Genomic DNA, 19,077 nt, shown 5'->3' with positions numbered 1-19,077 from the left:
TGCCAGGAAATACACATAAGAGTATTTATCTACATGCTTATTTTGCTGTATCTATCATTTGTACAGCATACACACTGAGTTTGTGTATAGAATCATAGAATCATCCTGGTTGGGAGAGACCCTCAAGATCCTCGAGTCCAACTGTAACCTAACTCTGGCACTAAACTACGTCCCTAACCATGTGTATGTGTGTGCTGTAATACGAATGACAGATACAGTACAGATGTGGGCAGCTGGGAGGATGTATACCTCCACACTGCACGTTTCTTTTTAACATACAAAATAGTGCCACATATTTTGTACGGTAGGAAAGCACAGGTGTGTGTGCGGGTCAGTGTGCGGTGTGACTCTGTTACTTAACAGCTCCATCCCTGCCGGGTGTATTATTAAGAATAGTAAGTAAAGTGATATAGATAGATATGGCTTGGTTATGAACATATGCTCTAGACAGATAGAGGAGGTAGGTGCATATTCATGCTTTTTACATAAAGCTTCTTTTTCAATAGACACATGAAAATAAAATTATATTAATTAAAACTAAAACAAACCAACAAGCAAAAATAAAAAAGGAAACCTCAGGAGCCCTGTCCCTTGGAGCAGCTGCAGCCGGGCCGTGGGGAAGCTCCAAGACGTGGGTTGTGCCCCAGGACACCCCCAGCTCCTTGGTGAGTGATTATTTTCTTCTGGAAATATCCTGGAGTGAGCCCTTGTCCCCCCACTCCCCCTGGCAAGCGATTCCTTCTGCTGGGTACCCCTGAGTGTGAATTAAGCGGGGGTACGCAGGCTGCGGATTGGCATTCCTGTGTGCTTGTAAGGTAATAATGTCCCCAACTGGTATATTGAACCTGCAGTTTATTACCCCCCAGCCCTGGCTTGCATTGGTTTTTATTGTTTGGTTTCGGTTTCAATTCCAAATTAAAGTTGTTTTAAGCTTGTTGTTAGCTTGGAGTCATTTCGGGGTGGCCGCCCTGACAGCAGGTGACAAAGAGCAACTGCAGGAGCATCTCAGCACCAGGAAAGGCAAAGGAGACCCTGGGCTCCAGGAGCAGGACGGTGACAAGGGAGCGTGCCAGCAGCGAGGGCAGACAGAAAAGAGCTGGTCCAGCCCTGGCTGCAGAGAGGAGCTCTCCATGGATGGCGTTGGAAGTGTTAAATGTGACTGGGAAGAGCCCAGCTGGGAGCTGGTGGCTTCAGTATAACTGTCACCGCCAGAGCCAGGTCCCCTGGTGCAAGGTGGGTCCCCTCAGGAATGTTCCATGCTTTAAATCACCTGACATGAAGAAATTCCTGCCAAGGTGCTTCAGGACTCAGCTGAGGGTCCCTCTGGCAGTGACTTTTGGGAATGGGCGGAGGAAAAGTGAGTTTGTGAGAGAGGAGAAGGACGCGTGAAGGACCAACCTTTAGAAATGGGGAAGGAGCTGGAGCTTAATTCAGCTGCTGGGAAAATGCCAGCACAAACAAACCAACCCTTTCCAAGTACCTGGAGGCAACGGGGCAGTGAACAATTTTTCAGAACCAAACTGGGGATTTATGAGAGCCAAACCAAGTGTGCTTTGGCAGCGTGGTGAACCCCGAGGATGTCAAAGAGCCATCTGAACACAGGAGTTTCTGCCACCACCTCTCCTGTGCTGCTGTGAGGGCACTGGGGAAGCACAGACCCAGTGCAGCCACGGCAAGCTGGATGGGTGGCCAGTGGCCACACTCCAAGCGAGGGTTCGTTGCCAGGCTGGGAGGATGGAGGACATTGGGTGGGCAGGGGCTGTCCTGCTGGTGGGGCTTTCCAATTTATTTGGTAACAAGACTGGAGATGGAGCAAAGCGTGACTAAATGACCTTCATAGGTGATGTTGTGCAGGATGGTGACTGCACCAGAGAACTGGAATTTAAAGGGAATTGAGCTGAGTTCAGGTTTTTTAACCTCTCCATACGTTGTCATTCAACAGGGATAAGTGCCGGGTTTCCCCTTGGAGCAGGGGTGCCAGCCGCATGGTGGGGGCAGCGGTTCTGCTGGAAAAGCCGTGGGGATGCTGGGCATTCACAAGCTGTCTCTGAGCTGTCATATCTCGCCCAGGTGTCACAGGTCAGGCTTTACCAGTGTAAAGAGGAGCACCACTGGCATCAAACAGCCAAGACCACCTTCTTTCCTCTGTGAACTGCTGAACGATGGACAACATGGCCTCTGAGATGTCGTGTTTAGACTCAACTGGAGAAGGGTGTTGCAAGACGCATTCAGGTTAGGTAGATGAACAGGCAATGATGGTCACGGGGGAGCAGAGGTGGTCACTGTGCCTCGGGCATGCACTGAGGGCTGGGTTCTGGGTCCAGTGCTGTCCTGGGATTTTCTGAAGAAGCAAGCCTTGGGACTGAGCACCAGCCTGCCCCTTTCTCTGCCTTACACAGCTCTGGAAGCTCAAGCAGCATTTCAAAAACCCTGCTCATTCATCCTGAAAAACAAGTGTGGAAACAGCTTCTCCACTCAGCTTATCAGCTCAACAAGTGAATCAGAGTGACTGTGATTAAAAAGAGCTGTTTGCTGCTGCGCGTTATCTCCGGCAGAACCGATAAGCTTGAGGATTTGATCTTGTTCCAAAACTGTCACCTCGGTACCCACAGAAGAGATGTAAATTCTGGGAAAAATATCCTGGGAGGTGTCCGCAGAAACCTATAGCCCTTGGCATACATGCAGCGCTTCAAATTTAGACCAAAAACAATCTCTCACCGCTTGAAGCAGCCGATCTCTTCTCGGCACCGGCACGTCGCCGGCACCCCACGCCAGCGCCGGCGTGCTCATCGGCGCGAGGCGGCCGCAGCACCACCAGCCGCGCCGGACGCGCTTCCTACGGGGACCTCAAAAGTTTCCTGCTCACGAGTGTGTGACCTCGACTCGCAGCGGGGTTTTCGTTGCACTGCTGGGCAATTGGTTCCGTGATACCAGCTGTGCGATAGCAGGTGGTGGGAGCTGGTCTCTGTGTGGGGTGAAAGGACAGAGCTTGCTGGTTTGCTCATGCTTGTCGCAATCAATTCTCTTGGATTTCCAAGCCTGTAATTAACCTGCTGATGAGCAGTCATGTCTCCTGGTGCTGGTACCTGTACAGTCTTTATCAGATAAAGTGACGTTTTCCACCCTTGCAGGACATACTGAAATGCTGCTCAGACTTGAACAATCCAGGATTTATTACTATTATCTTCTGCTTACTTTTATCTCCTTATTATGATTTTTTTTTCAAGACAAAAAAAAAAAAAAAGTTGCAGATGACTTAGTTTGGAGAAATGAGAAAGGGAAGTTGAAGACCATCAAACTGGCTGTTTGCTTTGGCTTTCCCTCTCCCCCAGATCCCTCCCTCTTCTCTATTTGCTAAAGGTGGAGTAAGACTAGAATTTGGTTGAATTTCAGGGTGGAAAATAGAGTTGTGACATCAAAATATTGCTTGGTTTGTGACCTGTTCCCTTATAAGCTGGAAAAGAAATCATCCATTGACTGACGCGCTGGGGATTTGGACGTGTGCCGGGAGGAGGTTTCCTGCGGGAAGGGTGGTTTAGAAGGAGCGGAGCTCACACAGCTCCTTTTCTTTATTTCAGGAGACAAACTCCTTCCATGTCAGGGGGATTCAGACCCGTTTAAAACTGTTGTGTATTCTATTGATGCACAGAAGTGTACAGGTCTCCTGCAATACCTGTAAATCACGGAGGACAGCTTAGTACCTGGTCCACACTTCTTGCTGCACAAGAGGTTCTCTCTTTACTCAGTTTTGGTTCTTTCCTATTTTTTTAAGTCTTCTGACTGAAGCCTTTGTTTGAGCAGGATCAGGGTCATACCTGGCTCTTCCTCTTGCTGTTGCCAGCACAGGTTGTCAGAGGTGTGGTGTCATCTGTGGTGATATGACAGTTTCTCATCTTGTTCCCAGGGTGACATTGCTCTCTGTGTTTTGGTATCTAATGACAGTAGCTGCTAACGGGCAGCTCATTACAGAAAACGTGGAGAACCAACCGGCTGAGAGAGCTGGGGTGCTCAGCTGGAGAAGAGAAGCTCCGGGGAGACCTTAGTGCAGCCTTTCCGTACTTAAAAGGGGCCGATAAGAAAGATGGGGACAGACTTTTGAGCAGGGCCTGTTGGGATAGGACAAGGGGTGATGGTTTTAAACTAAAGGAGGGAGATTCAGGCTGGACATGAGGAAGGAATTGTTGCCCCTGAGGGTGGTGAGAGCCTGTCCCAGGTTGGCCAGAGAGGTGGTGGATGAACCATCCCTGGAGACATCCCAGGCCAGGCTGGACGGGGCTCTGAGCAACCTGAGCTGGTGAAGATGTCCCTGCTCATGGCAGGGGGGGCACTGGGGGAGCTGGGGAGGGCCCTTCAACCCAAACTATTTTATGATTCTATTATCAAGACTGAGGGACGGACACAGGATAAGAAGCTTTTGAACAGTGCCGCCCGAAACCTTAGCTAAGGCGTGCTGAAGAAGCTAATCCTGATGCTAGCGGGGACAAAGCTTTTGCAAACGGGATCGCTTGTGTGTATGCCATAACCACGCTTTCCACAGGGCTGGCCTGAGGTCCACTGGCACCGCTGCGCTCTGCAGCGATTCTGCACCGGCGCCAGGACACGTGTGTCTGTGTGTCCTTCGTGAATGGGAGCAACTATGAATGAAAACAGGACAGGGGAAATGAGGATGTTATCATCCGCTGTTGTGTGCTGCTGCCGTTTCCCCGGAGCCTTCCTGCCCGGGGACGGCTGCTCTCGGCACAGCGCGCCGGGGAAGGGATGCTCAGTGCAGCAGCTTGGCACCAGTGCAGCGGGTGGGAATTGAATACGAGTAACGCTGACAGCCAGTTAAACTGCCTCCTCCTGCCTTTCTCTCCTAGTCAGGAAGGAAGTCGGTTATTTTTAAGTCTGGGGCCCAGGTATGTAACTATACCTAATGCTGTTTCTTGTGTAAAAGAAGATGGGAAGTGATATGGTATCAGCTGCAGTTCCCACGCTCCCTCTAGAAGAACTTTCTCCCTGCAACCCACTTACTCCAGAAAAGCTCAGCGCCTCTAGCACTGCTCTAGATAACCTGTGGGGTGTTGAGCTGGTCTAGCAGGGCCCCGGCCATGAGCAGGGATGTCACAGCTTGTGGCAGTCCCTCGCTGGAGGGGATGGCCAATGGTACTGAGCTTTCCTGAGCGCAGTGAATTGTGTCACCCCCTCAGCTGTCTGGGCTGACAGAGCTGGCAGGTTCACCCCAACCCTGCACCCACATCCCGCAGAGATGAGCCTTCATCTCCTGGGTGGGCTGGGCTGGAGGGGTCCACGTGTCCCTCCCATGTGCCAGCCTGGGTTTGTGCCAACGTGCAAATGCATCTCAGCCCTGAGCACTGATGCAGGGACAGACCCCGGCAGCCCTCAGCAGCCTCACCTGGGGTTGTTCGAGCTCATCCCGGGAGCTGCGCTCCTGTCATGGGTGGTGACAATGTGGTGCCCTGCTGAGCAAAGCCAGACCTGCTCCAACCAACGCGCAGCCAACACCTTTGTCAGGGCAATGGCAGTTTTTTCCGTGAACGCGTTCCAGAAGGGGCCGGGCATCCCCTGGCAGCGGGCTGGGCTGCTCTGGGCAGCTGCGGGGACAGCGCTGGCATTGAGCAAAGGCAGATGTGAGCGAGATGCTGCGGGCGGGAGGCGCTGGCAGAGGCACAAAATGCCGCGCTTGGAACGGGGAGCTGGAAAAGTGTCTCCTTGGACAGACTTCTCCTTGTCTCTCGTAGCAACACTGTTTATTTTGAGGCGCTGGGAGTGCAGCCTCAGGCACTCTCTGCTGGGCTGGGAGGCGGCAGCACTGGAGCAGTTGTCCCCACGCTGGGTGGTGGGTGACACAGCGGAGGCTGTGCCAGCGTTGGGGCTTGTCACATCTGCCCCCGGACAGGCTACAGGCTCGTCCCAGAGCAGCCTGACCGGCGCGGCTAGTTTTTGGGGATTAGGGGCAGGGCACGGCTGAGCTCTCTTTCTCCTGCTCCTGCATGTCCGGAGATCACCGGCCGAGCACGATCCGCGCGGGGACAGCTTTCTCCTTCGGGGACTTCTCTGTGAAAGAGGAAGTCGACTCAAAATAACTCCGGTGCTTCCCTTTTCGCTTTGCAGACTTTGAAGTGTGCTGCGGAGCCCAGCAGCCGCCCCGGTGCTCTCCCGGCAGCCCCCGACCTCCTTGCCAAGCAGAGCAGACGTGCCATGACTCCTCCAGGACCCCACTCTGTCCCCCCGTGCTGGACAGGACCTCGGGCACACGTGTGACTCACCAGGCTCCCTGGTGCCTGCCCTGAAGAAGCAGGTAAGAGTCCTGGAGGGCGCGTTGCTCCTGGGTCTGTGCGTGGGGAAATGCAGTGCTCGTCCTCTGCCGCATCCTTTCCGTGCTTCTTTGGGGGAATCTGCTGCTCTGTGGGTCCCCAGTGCTGGGTTTTTGCTGGAGAGAGCTTGGTCCTAGTGCTGCATCCCTGTGGGCGAAAGACCCTGGAAAGCACTTGAACAGTGTCGGTGCGTTTTTCTTTCCTGGGTAAACTAGAGGAGAGCTGCTGGTGGTGCTGGAGAAGAGGAACGTGCTGCTTCTGTGCAGGAAGGGAATATTTATGCGAACTTCCCCTGCTGCACCCCACCAGCAAGTGGGATCCTGGTGGGACACACAGGGTTTGCCTTGGAGCCTGTCCCAGGGCGGAGTGTGGGGACTTTGCTGCCTGTGCCCCCGGGAGGACACGGGTAGTTTGGTGTTGTTACTGCCCTGGCACTCGTTCAAGGCCCCCGGCCGCTCGTTGCACACACGTCCCCCATGCACACCCCACAGGCAGCCAGCAACAGCCCAGATGGGTGAGTGAATTGCATCACTGATTTGGGGCTGTTTCAGCACTAGCTCATGCTTATTCATTTTGCTCTGTGTGAAACAACTCCCAGTTGCAAGGAATGGAGTCACCTGCCCAGAGCTGCTCCTGGCCAGCGTTGGCATTGCTGGGGCTCCCCCGTTCCAGCTCCTTGCCCCATGGGGCGGGCAGTGCTCGTGCATCCATTGCTGAGCCCCAGGGGTGCCCCAGTTTTGCCGCAGCCGGGGTGCCGGGCTGGTGCACGCTCCAGCGCTGGCCGTTCCTGCAGTCGTGCGGCCGCCCGGTGTCCCCTCCCCTTGGCCCAGGGCCCGACGTGTCCCTTGGGGACCCTGAGCGCGGCAGCAGCCACATGGCAATAAACAGCGATGGCAGCAGCGATAATGAGGAGAGTGCAGCAGCCCTGTCCAGAAAGGAAACAAAAAGGCGAGTGCTTGGGGGCAGATCTTGAAAAAAACATGTAGATGAGCCAACTCTCTGCAGCAGGCGTGTTTCAGTCCTCCTCCCCTCCGTGCCCTGCCGAGTATTTTCCTCTGGCAGCCGCCCCGTGACCGCTCACCTCCCTGGGATGCTGCTGCCCGCCCATGAGAGCCGCCTGTCTGTGCAATGGCTGTGTTTTTCTTTTCTGCCTTTTGACTAAGTCTGAACGCAGGAACAAATTCCTCTGCACTCAAGGACTGATTTATTAACTCTGAGTATTACACAAACTTTTTAGGTGTGTACTTGTTTGGTACTTTCCTTGTAGAGTGAGTACATGACTCTGAGGCTTTGGTTCTTTTAGTCCTGTTTCTAAAAGAGGCAGAGCAATGAGACTTCACCGTCTGTTGCCTGTTGGTCAGTCTGTTGGGGACAGCCCACATCCCCATTTGGATGGCCCCAAATCTGACAGGAGCAGACTTCTTGGCACAGAACGCGGTAGCACAGGGTAGCTAGCCATGGTTTTATTTGGGTTTCCTTATGAGACAACATGCTCAGACTGTTGGATGAGAGAAACATTGCTTTCTTATTTGCTACAAGAAGATAATCTCTGGTTCATGGAGGGGCTTTGGTGGAGACGACTGGCCACTGTTCCCCATTGCCAGACACCGACTTGCACATGCCCATTGCAGCGGTTGCCATTTTGTCTTTCCCGTTCAGATGGTTCTCCCAGGGTTCCTGTGAGTGCTGTCTCAGGGCAGTCGTGCTCGTGTTGGACACCATGTCACTCCACGGGTGACAGGGACCTTGATGCAAAACCTATTTGTGGCTACTTTGGCAGGGGATGCCTTGTGTGCCATCTCACTGGGATATGCTGAAGTCCCACCTCTCCTCTGATACGTGGGGTGAGCATGGTTATTGTGGTGTCAGGACCAATATGACCTTTTATCAGTCACCATTGTAGGGGTTTGCAGCTACTGTTGGATGTGGGCAGCTGCAACCCTGCTCCCCAGTATCGCCCCCCAGTGTCCCCGAGTGCCCAGTATCCCCCCCCAGCATCCCCAGGTGCCCAGCCTTGGTGGGGATTTAACAGAGGGAAGCTCTGATTTTCCCAAGAAATGGGAATTCCTCTGCTCCAAGCATTTGGGAAGGAGTTGACCTGAGAGGACTCTTGGTTTCCTTGTGTCCAGCCATCCTAATGCTGACCACATCTCCTCCCTGGAGGTGAGGGCTCTCAGGAGTTGCTTTCCCAGTTGCTTTCTTGCTTTTGTGAGCTTTGCTGGTGTTAATGGCTGTTCTGAAGGCAGATGCTGTGTTGGCTGAGTCATGTCTTTCTATTTTGAGGTGTGACATGCCTTGAAGACAGCGCCGTCCATCAAACATGGTTTGGGCAGGAGCTCTCCAAGGGAGCTGCTGTTGTGAGTGATCTGTGCTGAGACAGGTTTTGCTGGTGAGTCTCTAGTGTGATTCTTCAGTCCAGACTGGCATTACTGGGGAATGTTTGTGGTCCTACTGAAAGCAGTGGTTTCTGTTATTGCTCATCCTGTGTAACTAAATCTTGCTATTGACCTTGTCCGCTTGGTACAATATTATATACTCACCCCTTCCTTGCTAATCTGCTTCTCTTCCCTCTCTGTGTTAGCCCTGCCAGCAGCGGCCGCGTTGTTAGTTCCCCACTTCCAGGGCAATGCCAGGAGAACACCAGCCTGGTCATGGAATCATAGAATCATTTTGGTTGGAAGAGACCCTCAGGATCATAAAGTCCAACCACAACCTAACATAACTCTAGCACTAAACCATGTCCCTGAGAACCTCATCTAGATGTCTTTTAAACCCCTCCAGGGCTGGTGACTCCAGCACTGCCCTGGGCAGCCTGTTCCAATGCCCCACAGCCCTTTGGGGAACAAATTGTTCCCCAGATCCAACCTCAACCTCCCCTGGCGCAACTTGAGGCCATTTCCTCTTTGCCTCTTGTCATCTGCTGACACTAGGGGAAGGTGCCATGCACAACATGCCGGGGTCACTCTGGCTCTGGTCACCCTCCTGATCACCTCCCAAGCCCATGGTCCATCACTCTGTGCCCTCCCTGAGCCCCAGTGACCTCCCGTCCGCTGTTGGACAGATGTGGCCACCCGACCACAGCGTCCAGCACAGGCCAGGTGAAACCTTCTCCGCAATGGAGAGGAGCAGCACTGTGTTCCCTGCGCAGAGCTGTGCACTGAGACAGCGCTGCTTCTCCTGGGGCAGAAAAGGATAAGTGATAACCAGCGCTGGATTTACCACCGGGGCTTCTAGATATAGGTCCACCCATGGTGATCCTTCATCCTCCAGTCTGCAGATCATGGCTGGGGGAAGGCGAGGTGGATAGATGGGTACCAATGTGCCACCACCAGCTGCACTGATGGGACACTGCCAGGAACAGCAGCGTGACGTGGTGGCATCAGCTCAACCAAGTTCCTGAGCTCCTGCCTGCGCACATCTCGCTGCAGCCCGGTGCGAGCTGCTGGCTCCACAGCACGAGACGCTGAACACACCCTGAAACTGCTGCTTAAACCCCAGTTTTTATTGTGAGGAGTAAAGGATTTGCTGTCAACATACAGCTCTTCTCTCCCAGATGGTGACATGGAGTGTGTCTGTAGAGCGAAGGGGCTGTGCTCCAGTGACTGTGCTGGCGAAGGTGCTGTGCAAAGGAGTATTGCTCAGGAATGGGATTGCATGGATGCAGGGGGCAGTTGTGCCAACCCAGAGCCCCTTCCACCCGAAAAAAGCAGCCAGCTCCCCGCCTGGCCTCCCCGCGCTGGCCACATTTGGGAGCCTGAGCTCTGCCTGCTTGTATTTTGCCCTCATCTGGACAGCACTTGCCTGTTTGTGCAAGACAACCTGGCAGCAGTTTCCAAAACGCACTTATTTTTTCCCTACGATTGTTTTTTCCAAAGCCAGCACTGGGAATGGAAAGAAAGATGCTAAATCTAAAAAGCTGATGCTTCCGGAAAACTCATTCCTTTCCTTAGAAAGAATGAAACGTGACGTTGGTGAGGAAGTCTCCAAAGAGTCGTTAGTGTCCAGGAAGCCGCTTGACTTCCACGCCAGCTTTAGCAAAGGGCTCCAGGGCTCGTTCAGTCCCGGGCAGATGAACGTCCGCCACAGCGTGAGCTGCAAACGTGTTTCGTTAGTGTCATGGCTGTAAAAGAAGTTCTTGCCTTCTCCCTCCATGGGCATGAGGCTGCTGGCAGGGACGTGCCTTGCGGAGCAGCCATCAGGCAGGCGGCGCAGCAAAGTGTTGCTGGAAAGCGGAGTCTGAGCTCAAGATGCTTTTCCTTGGCAGGGAGAGCCTGAGGGAGAGCATCTGGTTTCCTATCAGAGCTGCAAGCCCTGCCAGGTTTGGAGCTGACAGTAAAAATCAGTCCAGAAGGGGAGCTCCAGGCTGGTCTGCAGCACGCACCGTGCGCCCGCATCCTCTGCAGGTCTCCTCCGCCCGGGGGCCAGAAATGAGGCTTTTAATCACAACCTGGCAGATGATTTTTATGTGGGTTTTGAGTTTCACAATGAAAGTTTTGCTTAGTTTTTGTTTAAACTGAGACACCTTGCTCCAGGGTGGCTGATGTAAGGTGAGTTGGAGCCAGACCCTGCCCTGCGCGTTTATCCCTGGCCATGGTTCGGGTCCTCAGGGAGCCTGGAGCTGCTGTCAGCAGGACAGTGAGGAGGGCTGGAGGCTGGAAAGCTGCATTTTTCCCTATATCCTAACCTGGGCTGTGCAGCTGGGCTGGAGATCAGGATTAGGGCCAAAACCAGCCTCTGCTGCACTGGCGGATGGACATGGTTTAAGAGGAGAGTGCAAGCAGGATGTCAAACTTATGTTGATGGTCTCCCCGTGGTGATGTTGCTGTAGCATCAGTTACCTTGTCCTGGTGTAAGTGGTGACTCTGCATCCAGTGGAGTGGTTTTGGGGGCTGTTGGCTTCAGGCCAGAGGATGCAACGTCAGATACTCAGGTTGTCGTGGGGGAGCTGGCATGCTCAAAGCTGCCCTCAGCTCATGCGGTGAAGAAATTCCCCCTTTGGCTCATATTCGACACTTGTGCTCTGGTCACTCTTTGCCAGAGCTAAAAGGAAACGCGGGCTGGGCAGCTGCCACGGAGCTTTGTAATGTTAGATGAAGCCTTTGATGTGCTACTTTCATAACTGATCTCGCTCAGAGGCAACTGCAGGGAGAAGGGGGAGGGCAGCGCAAGGGGGTGGTGAATTCTGGTCTGCTTGACAGGACATCTGTCATCTCATGACGAAAAGCCGCGAGTACGTGTGCTCGTGTGTCTCCCCTACAGCTCAGCACTTGCCGTCTCTCCCTTCAGGACACTCCAGCGCTGAACAGCTCGCTCGCCGCTGCTGATGGTATTTGTATGATCCTTCCTTGCACCGGGAGCAAGCCGGGATTTCTGCTGCGGGAATGGGAAGAGTTGGGATCAGGGTGATAACTGGTGGTGGGATGGGAGAGAGGGAGAGGAGGAGCGCGGCCCGGGGAGCAGCTTTCCACGCTTCGTTCCTGTGCAACACGCGGGTTTTAATTTGTGAGTGCCTGTAGTTGAGCTGATAAACAACCACAGGAAACCTCAGACTTCCCCATGTAGTGAATTTGTAACTAAATACAGGGCTGCAGAAGGCATGGAGAGACCGGCTTTGGAGCGGCACTAAATATATCTTGGGGAAAGCGAGCGTGTGCGCGCCACAGGCCGTTCTTGCCCTCGGTGTCACTGCTGTCCTGGGCGAAGCAGGTAGGTGGGACAGGGGACATCCCCAGTGCTGGCCATGGCCAGCAGTGGTGGTGGGGACACAGCCAGGGTGTGCTGGGCAGCGGGGGCTGCTCGGGCATGTTGGGGACCTGGGGCAGGACGGTGTGACCAAGGTTCCCGAGGAGCCCGACCACCCATTGCCAGTCCAGCTCCCACCGCCAAAGGGTTTGGCTTTAGGTTTTCTTTCACAGCTTCAGGTATTTCTGCGTTGCTCGGTCTGTGTCTCACGTGTTTCACCTAGTCTAGAGGTTCTGGGTTTTAGTGATTTCCGCCAGCTTTTGATGACCTGTGAGACAGAGCAGGGGGTCTTCTGGGGACTCTGTGCGTCCCCATGTTGAATGGCTCCAGGAGACAGCCAGAGTCACTTGTCTCCACTAAGTATGATGGGGTTGACATGACTCAAGTGGATGGACACATCTCCATCCTTCTGCCAAGGGATTTTCAATCCCACCCCCGTATCCTCACATACTGAGGGCTTAAAAATGAATGAGATACAATTCCTGCTGTGGATCGAAAGGGAAACATTCGTTCCTTGGGACGGGACATGCTTTCCTGCAGAGCTGGACTGTTGCTCCAGTGGGTGACAGTCCCATTGCTGTGCCATGTGCTCATGGGGAAGTTCTCCTGGCTTGACTTTGTCCTAATGGTCAGCAGAATGGACCAGGCTGGGGGAGCTGGGCTGCTGTGGGGTGGGACATGGCCCAGGTGTCCTCCTGGGACCAAGTGCTAGTCTTGGTCAGACCAGATTCCCCTGCAACTCACAGAAGCTCTTGGGTGTTTACTGGCAGTGTGTTGGCATCACATACAAAATCCCCCGGCCGTCCTGGTGGTGAGGCTGTGGCTGTGCCGTGCCTTGCCCTGCTCTGACACACAGCTCAGGGCTGCGTGGGGGCTGGTGGCACCACACAGAATCACAGAATGGTTTGGGTTGGAATTTCAAAGGGCCCTTCCCAGCTCCCCAGTGCCCCCCCTGCCATGAGCAGGGACATCTTCACCAGCTCAGGGTGCTCAGAGCCCCGTCCAGCCTGGCCTGGGATGTCTCCAGGGATGGTTCAGCCACCACCTCTCTGGCCAGCCTGGGCCAGGCTCTCACCACCCTCAGGGCAACAATTCCTTCCTCATGTCCAGCCTGAATCTTTCTCCTTTAGTTTTAAACCATCACTCCTGTTGTAACAGGCCCAGCTCAAAAGTCTGTCCCAAACATACCTCTGAGCCTGACCCAGGGCCCTTTGGGACTGCGGGTGATGGATCCCGACATCCCTAAGGATGCTAGCCCATGTTGCAATTAAAATAATCTAGCAGGGCTAACAAGGGCAGGGTGAGCCTGGCTCCTTCTTCATGGAGGACAAGAGCAGCTGATGCGGCCCAACCTGGTCTCTGTGTGTCATACAGGTGACCCTACAAGGGACAAAGACCTTCTGTCTGTACAAGGTGGTGGTGCGCACCCAGCCGCAGCTGGGATGCTCCAGGCACATCCAAAAAGCAAACAGGGTAGTGCGTGATCTGCTGAAAGCTTCCTCGTCGCAGTGTCTTTGCTCTGTGCCCTGGTCATGTCCCCAGAGAAAGGAGAGGGCATCGCTGTGGTCTCCTCACCATGCCGGTGAGCAGCGGGGAGGGGACAGCCCCGGAGAAAGGTGACCATTTCCTTGCACAGGCCTGAGCCAGAGCATGACAAAAATGGGGAACCTCTGCTCTGGAGGGAGGTGGTTCAATGGGGTGAGCACTGGGAAGATGGAGAAGCGGGGAAGGAGGTGGACTGGAGGGTCCCGGCCCCAGTGGCGTCACCTCCACGTGGGACTGTGCTTCCTTGTGTGTTAGCTGGGCTGAAACAGAGCAGCTGTCACCAACTGTTCCCACGTCTGGGTCCCCATTACCTGCTGCCCTGCAGAAGGGGGACACTGAGGGTGGGTTATGGGGGGCCCAGCACCTGATGCTCAGCCAGGCCCTGCTCACGCTCTCTCCGTCACCCTGATAGTTTGGGGAAGGAGGATGAGGCTGCAAAGCCATTTAACCCATGGTCTTATCTGCCAGTTTCTGGGGTGAACTGTGCTTTCAATGCAAAGTTCTGAATTTTTAAAAATGTAGCCATAACTACCCCCAACTGTTGGGAGAGGTGGCTTTGGAGTCACTAAAAAACCTCAGAGTTATTGAAAACTGAAGGGAGAAATGTGAATTCCCTTCTTACCCTTTTTATTTTCTTCTTGCAAATGAAATAAAATACAGCTGATGCGGTGGGTATTTTAAGAATTGCAGAGAGGAAGTGGGGATTTGCAGCTCTGCAAAGAAGTGGGATGAATGCAGAGAAGACTCTGGTCTTGCTGAGCTGGCAGACAGCAAAATAACCAGTTAGGGGATGAAATGTGTCTTGTGCCTGCTGCAGGGGAGGGAAGAGATCCAAGGCGGGAGGAGGGGGACAGAAAGCAGAGGAGCCCTCACCAGTGTGGATCAGGGAATGGAGCCGCTTCTGCAGGACTTGCTTTCCCACCCCGCACCATCACATTTCCCCTCGGCTCATCTATCATCTCCCCACGGTCGTGTGTATTGGCTGGGACCCGTGAGCCTTTCCCGTTCCTGGGTGGAAGGTTCGTGGTCACGGTGAGCTCAGACACGTGGATGCAGAGCAGCCGCGAGCCCCGTCGGTGCTCAGCTCCGGCGCAGATCCCGCAGACATCGCTGCTGCGCCATTGGGCTCCCACCCGCGGCACCTTGGCCAAGGGGCCGGTGCCCTTCGGCTGCACCTGATCCACCTCCTCCTCCTTGCACTGTTCCTGCTGGGACGGTCCTGTGCCCCGACGGGAGCTGTGATCCTGGGTGCTGGAAGGACATAAGGGAAGGTGAGTGCAGCCTGGAGCGGGGCAGGTTTGGGACAGGTCCTCCTTGCATGGTCCCTCTGCTCCCGGTCCCAGCAGGGACAGTGCAGGGTCAGGATGTTGGGGGGGAACCTGTCCTCAGCCTTGGGGGAGCAGGGCAGGGGGTCCCAGGTGAAAGCTGTGAAAGCTTGTGACCTCCTCTCTTGCAGGTCTGAGTTAGTCCACCAGGCACTAGGACTATCCTCAGAAATGGGGACAATATCTCCCTGCTTGTGCCAGGGGTCAGACGAGGCAGGCAGAGAGGGCTGTCTATACTGGGGGGCTCTCATGCCTTGTGCTCCCCTTCTCTGGGGACTGCGCTGACACTTGCTGTCAGCAGCAACCTCTGCTGCGCTGGGATGTGGCACGGTTAATGCTGAAGGTGCTGGACACTTGGTGAAGCCCCCTTGGCTGAGTGTCCCTGCATGAGACACCAGCAGTGCGGAGCTGGCATAGGGGACCTGGCTCTCCCACACCCCTGGGTGACAAGCGGGGCTGTGGTGCAGCTCGGACCATCTCTGTGCCTGAGCAAGCTGTGGGCATGGGGACACAACACGTGGTGGGTCAGGACTCAATGGGCTTGAAGAGCAGGGGTGGCTGTGACCGGGGTCTTTAGCCGCATGGTCTGTGATCAGAATGGGTGGCAACGGCAAAGGACTCAGCAAGAAGGGACTTGTCCCTGCGTGCAGAGGGTGCAGGGACATCCCTCTCCCTCTTCTCCAGGGAAGGAGAGGCCTCAGCATCACCGTGTCACAACCCAGCAGGTCACATCTGATCTCCCAGGGGATTTACGGCTGCTGTGTCCTGGGAACAGCCTGGCAGGCAGAGGAGCAGCGGGTGGGTTTTACGGACCGATCCTGTCTCAGCAGGCCAAGAAACAGCCTGGTGTGGTGACAGGGGTCCTGTTACACCCCTGCCGGTGAGTGATGTGCCTGGCACCAGCAGTGGGGTCTCCGTGCCTGTCCAGGGGTGTGTTGGTTGGGTCTTTGCTCCCTGACACTCTGTGCTCAGCCAAAGAGGTGCCAAGGTCAGATTATCTGGCGTAAATCAGCCTGGCTTCATTAACGTCCCTCAAAATCTACCCATGCACCTTGGCCAGGGAGCAGCATCTCCATGGGCAATGAACTGTCTGTAAAGGCTCCAGACAAGCTGAATTTAGCACTTGGTTACAGCGCAGGCTCTTGCATCCTGAAATCCTTACTTGCCGTGTTCCTGGGTTTGGATTTGTGCTGGTGTGGTTGCAGAGCCAGCTGCTCTCGGGAAGGTCCTGCCGAAGGCGGCGAGGGAAGGGCAGGCAGCATCCCGTCTGTCCTGGCCAGGGCGGGCAGATGTGGTCCTGCTGTCTGAACAGCTCCAAGCTGGGGCTGATGCTGTCCAGCCCTCCACATCCTCAGCCCTGCATCCCTCCTCCTCCTTTAATAGCTCTGCTACCCTCACCCTTGGGCAGCAAAGCAAGCAGCAGACGTCCCCACTGAAAACGGGTGATCTTTTCCTAATTTAGGTCCCTGTGCTGGTTATGGCCAGGCCAAGCGAGAACCAGCAGCTGGTGCCTGGAATGAGGCTGACCCCAGTCTTCCTCACCAGCCTGGATCCATGTACTGTATTCATGCCTCTTCTCGTACAACATTTACCTGTCCTCCCACAGGCGGTGTGACTGGACTTGGAGCATGCTGGAAGCTAGTTTTTGACGTTTTATATTGAATTTTCTTGGGAGACCCCAGCAGGCAGGGGGTCTGAGAACCAAAGTTCCTCAGGCAGGAGGAGCTCACATTGCTCTGCTGAGCCCTGTTCTAAATCTGGAAACGGAGCGCTGGTGAGCGGGTGCCACGTTTGGTTGGTAGCTCCCCTCCCACGCACAGGCAGGTAGGATGCGGATGTGGAAAACCACGGACGCAATTAGCAGCGGGCTGTTTGTGTGCAGGCGTGTCGGAGCAGCTCGGCATCCAGCCCAGCTCCGCTGCTCGGTGCAGGCACCGCGGGTCTCCCGTGGCATTGGAAACCCCAGTGCTTTTCCCAGCAGGAAACATGATTTGAGACCCGTGGTGCCAACCAGCTCACTGGCTGTGTAACGCTGCTGTGCGGTATCATGGAGTCCAACTCCTGTCCCTGCACAGGACACCCCACAGGTTACCCCATGTGTCTGAGGACGTTGTCCAGTCTCTCCTTGAACACTGTCAGGTTGGGGCCGTGACACCTCCCTGGGGAGCCTGTTCAGTGTCCAGCACCTTTGGGTGAAGAACCTTTTCCTCATGTCCCACTGACCCTCCCTGGCACATCTTCTGCCGTTCCCTGGGTCTGTCACTGTCACCAGAGCTCACCCTGCCCCTCCTGCTGAGGAACCTGCAGCCCATGAGCTCTGCCCTCAGTCTCCATTTGGTGCTCTTATGCATGCAAAGAATCATTCACTTTCCTTCTGTAGCCAGTGATTCAAGAGGGCGATCTCTGATTTTTGCATCTAGGAAGATTAATTGATGTTCTCCAGACCAGACCCCGTCATTCCGGGAGGCACATCCCATTTCCTCCTGCAGACGCAGAGCCCCATCTGTTGCAGACACGCTGATGCTCAGTGCAGGCTCAGCACAGCGCTTGGCTCTGCCTGGGGTGTGAGAGCATCCTGCCCTCACTCATCGCCCTGCACCCAGGGTGCTGAGTGTCCCCAGAGGATCACCTGTGTCCCAGCCGGGCTGGCAGCGTGACTGTGGGGGGAGGCAGGTGTGTGTGCCACAGGCAGGAACAACCCGTGGGCGTCACCGCAGCTCACCCACAGGCAGCGCCGGTGCTGTCAGCGTGGGGTATAAAGTGGGAAATGGTTTACTGACCTTAGCAGACAGTTTCTGCCCTGCTATGAACCCCTGGTGCACCCCAGGGTGGTCACCTTGGAGGAAAGGGCATGTCCACATGCCGCAGAGATGTGATTCTGAGGTTGGTAGCAGGCATCCAGAGGAGGGTGGGCATCTCCTCCCCACTCCCAGCCCTGGACCCAGCTGCCTGCGTGCTGTGCAAGCAGAGACAGGGTGTTTGCTCTGTTAAGCCACTGGCCTGCAGAAGGACCCGTGTCTTCCCCTCTCTTGTCCTCTCCACTTCCAGCAGAGCTGATGCTCAGCGGGCGGTGGAAATCCGCCGTGATGGCTGGGTGCCAGACCTTGTTATCCAGCCCTTGGACCAGAAATAAAGGCCACACGGGTCTGGGGTGGGTTTTGAAAACTTTGCATGCTGCAGGAAACCTTTAATGAGCTTCTGAAAGCTGCTGGGAGCAGGATGCTCGTAGGGCTGGAGCGGTGCGTGGCGGGGTGTTCCCGCGCGTGTCCGTCCATCTCCCCGTGCAGCTGCAGAGCTGTTGGGTTTGGTGCTGGATATTTACAGATTTAGGACTTAGGTGAGTAGAGTTAGGTCCTAAATCTACAAATGAAATAGAGTGAATCCTAAATAGAGTGAATCCTCAATAGAGCAAAGACACGAGCACAAGCGTGGGCTGATTGACTGTGCTGGGCGGGATGCGGAGGACTGATGGGCCACGTTGTTATCGCTGCCTTTGCTGGTTTGGGGACCGCTGGATGTGGGCTCCCTCTTATCAGCCACAAATGTGGGTGTTTCAGGGAAATCACAGAATTCAGAGCTGTGGGCTGGGGTTTTTTTCCATCCCTAAAGGCAAGAAGAGAGGACAAAACCTGCAGGCGGGAAAAGCCTCCATCTAGAAAAGCTGAAAGAGGTGTCACGGCTCACTCGGGCTGTAAATACAGGCAGCACAGTCCTACAGTGCTGCTGTGCCTGTGGATGGGGAGACGGGAACAAAGAGATACTGCCTTTCTGTGGGCACCAGGGGGGCAGGACCACGAGGAACCAGAGCTGTGGGCTGTGCGGGACCCAGCTGTGGGGCAGATGGCTACAGCTGAGCATCTCAGCGGTGGTATTTCATATAGAAGGTGCTGGTGTCTCCTCTTCTCCCCTGTGGCTGCCTCATGTCAGCTCCTCAGCCTGCCCATGCTCGTGTCACTGGCAAATCTCCCTTCCTTCCTCCTCAGCTATCTGGATTATTATTTTCCTCTTTCTTTGGAGAAAACAATGCTCGAGGGCAAGGGAAGCTGTCCGGCTCCAGCCTGGCTTCTCTCTGCAGTGTAACCAGCTCTTGAGTTTTCCTCAGGATTTGTTTCACTGGGATGCTGGATCAGGATGGCAGCGGATCAGCA

The 19,077-nt window shown here is 54.9% G+C and overlaps 1 protein-coding gene across 9 annotated transcripts in view; it reads left to right on the top strand.

Annotated features, from left to right (window-relative positions):
• Positions 1–5,513: 5,513 nt before the first annotated feature.
• The window catches only part of PIK3R6 (phosphoinositide-3-kinase regulatory subunit 6), a 47,201-nt gene continuing 33,637 nt past the window's right edge, over positions 5,514–19,077 (top strand). For 3 of the 9 annotated variants that reach the window (XR_010466950.1, XM_065034425.1, XM_065034419.1), the window contains exon 1: positions 5,637–6,301. The gene's annotated coding sequence lies outside the window, so the exon portion shown is untranslated. The other 6 variants (XM_065034424.1, XM_065034422.1, XM_065034421.1 and 3 more) reach the window with 6 other exon arrangements.

This window comes from Columba livia, chromosome 18 (assembly GCF_036013475.1).
Source record: "Columba livia isolate bColLiv1 breed racing homer chromosome 18, bColLiv1.pat.W.v2, whole genome shotgun sequence".
Lineage (NCBI taxonomy): Eukaryota > Metazoa > Chordata > Aves > Columbiformes > Columbidae > Columba > Columba livia.
Note: the sequence above shows the minus strand (reverse complement) of the source record. Positions and strands in the feature narration are given on the sequence as shown.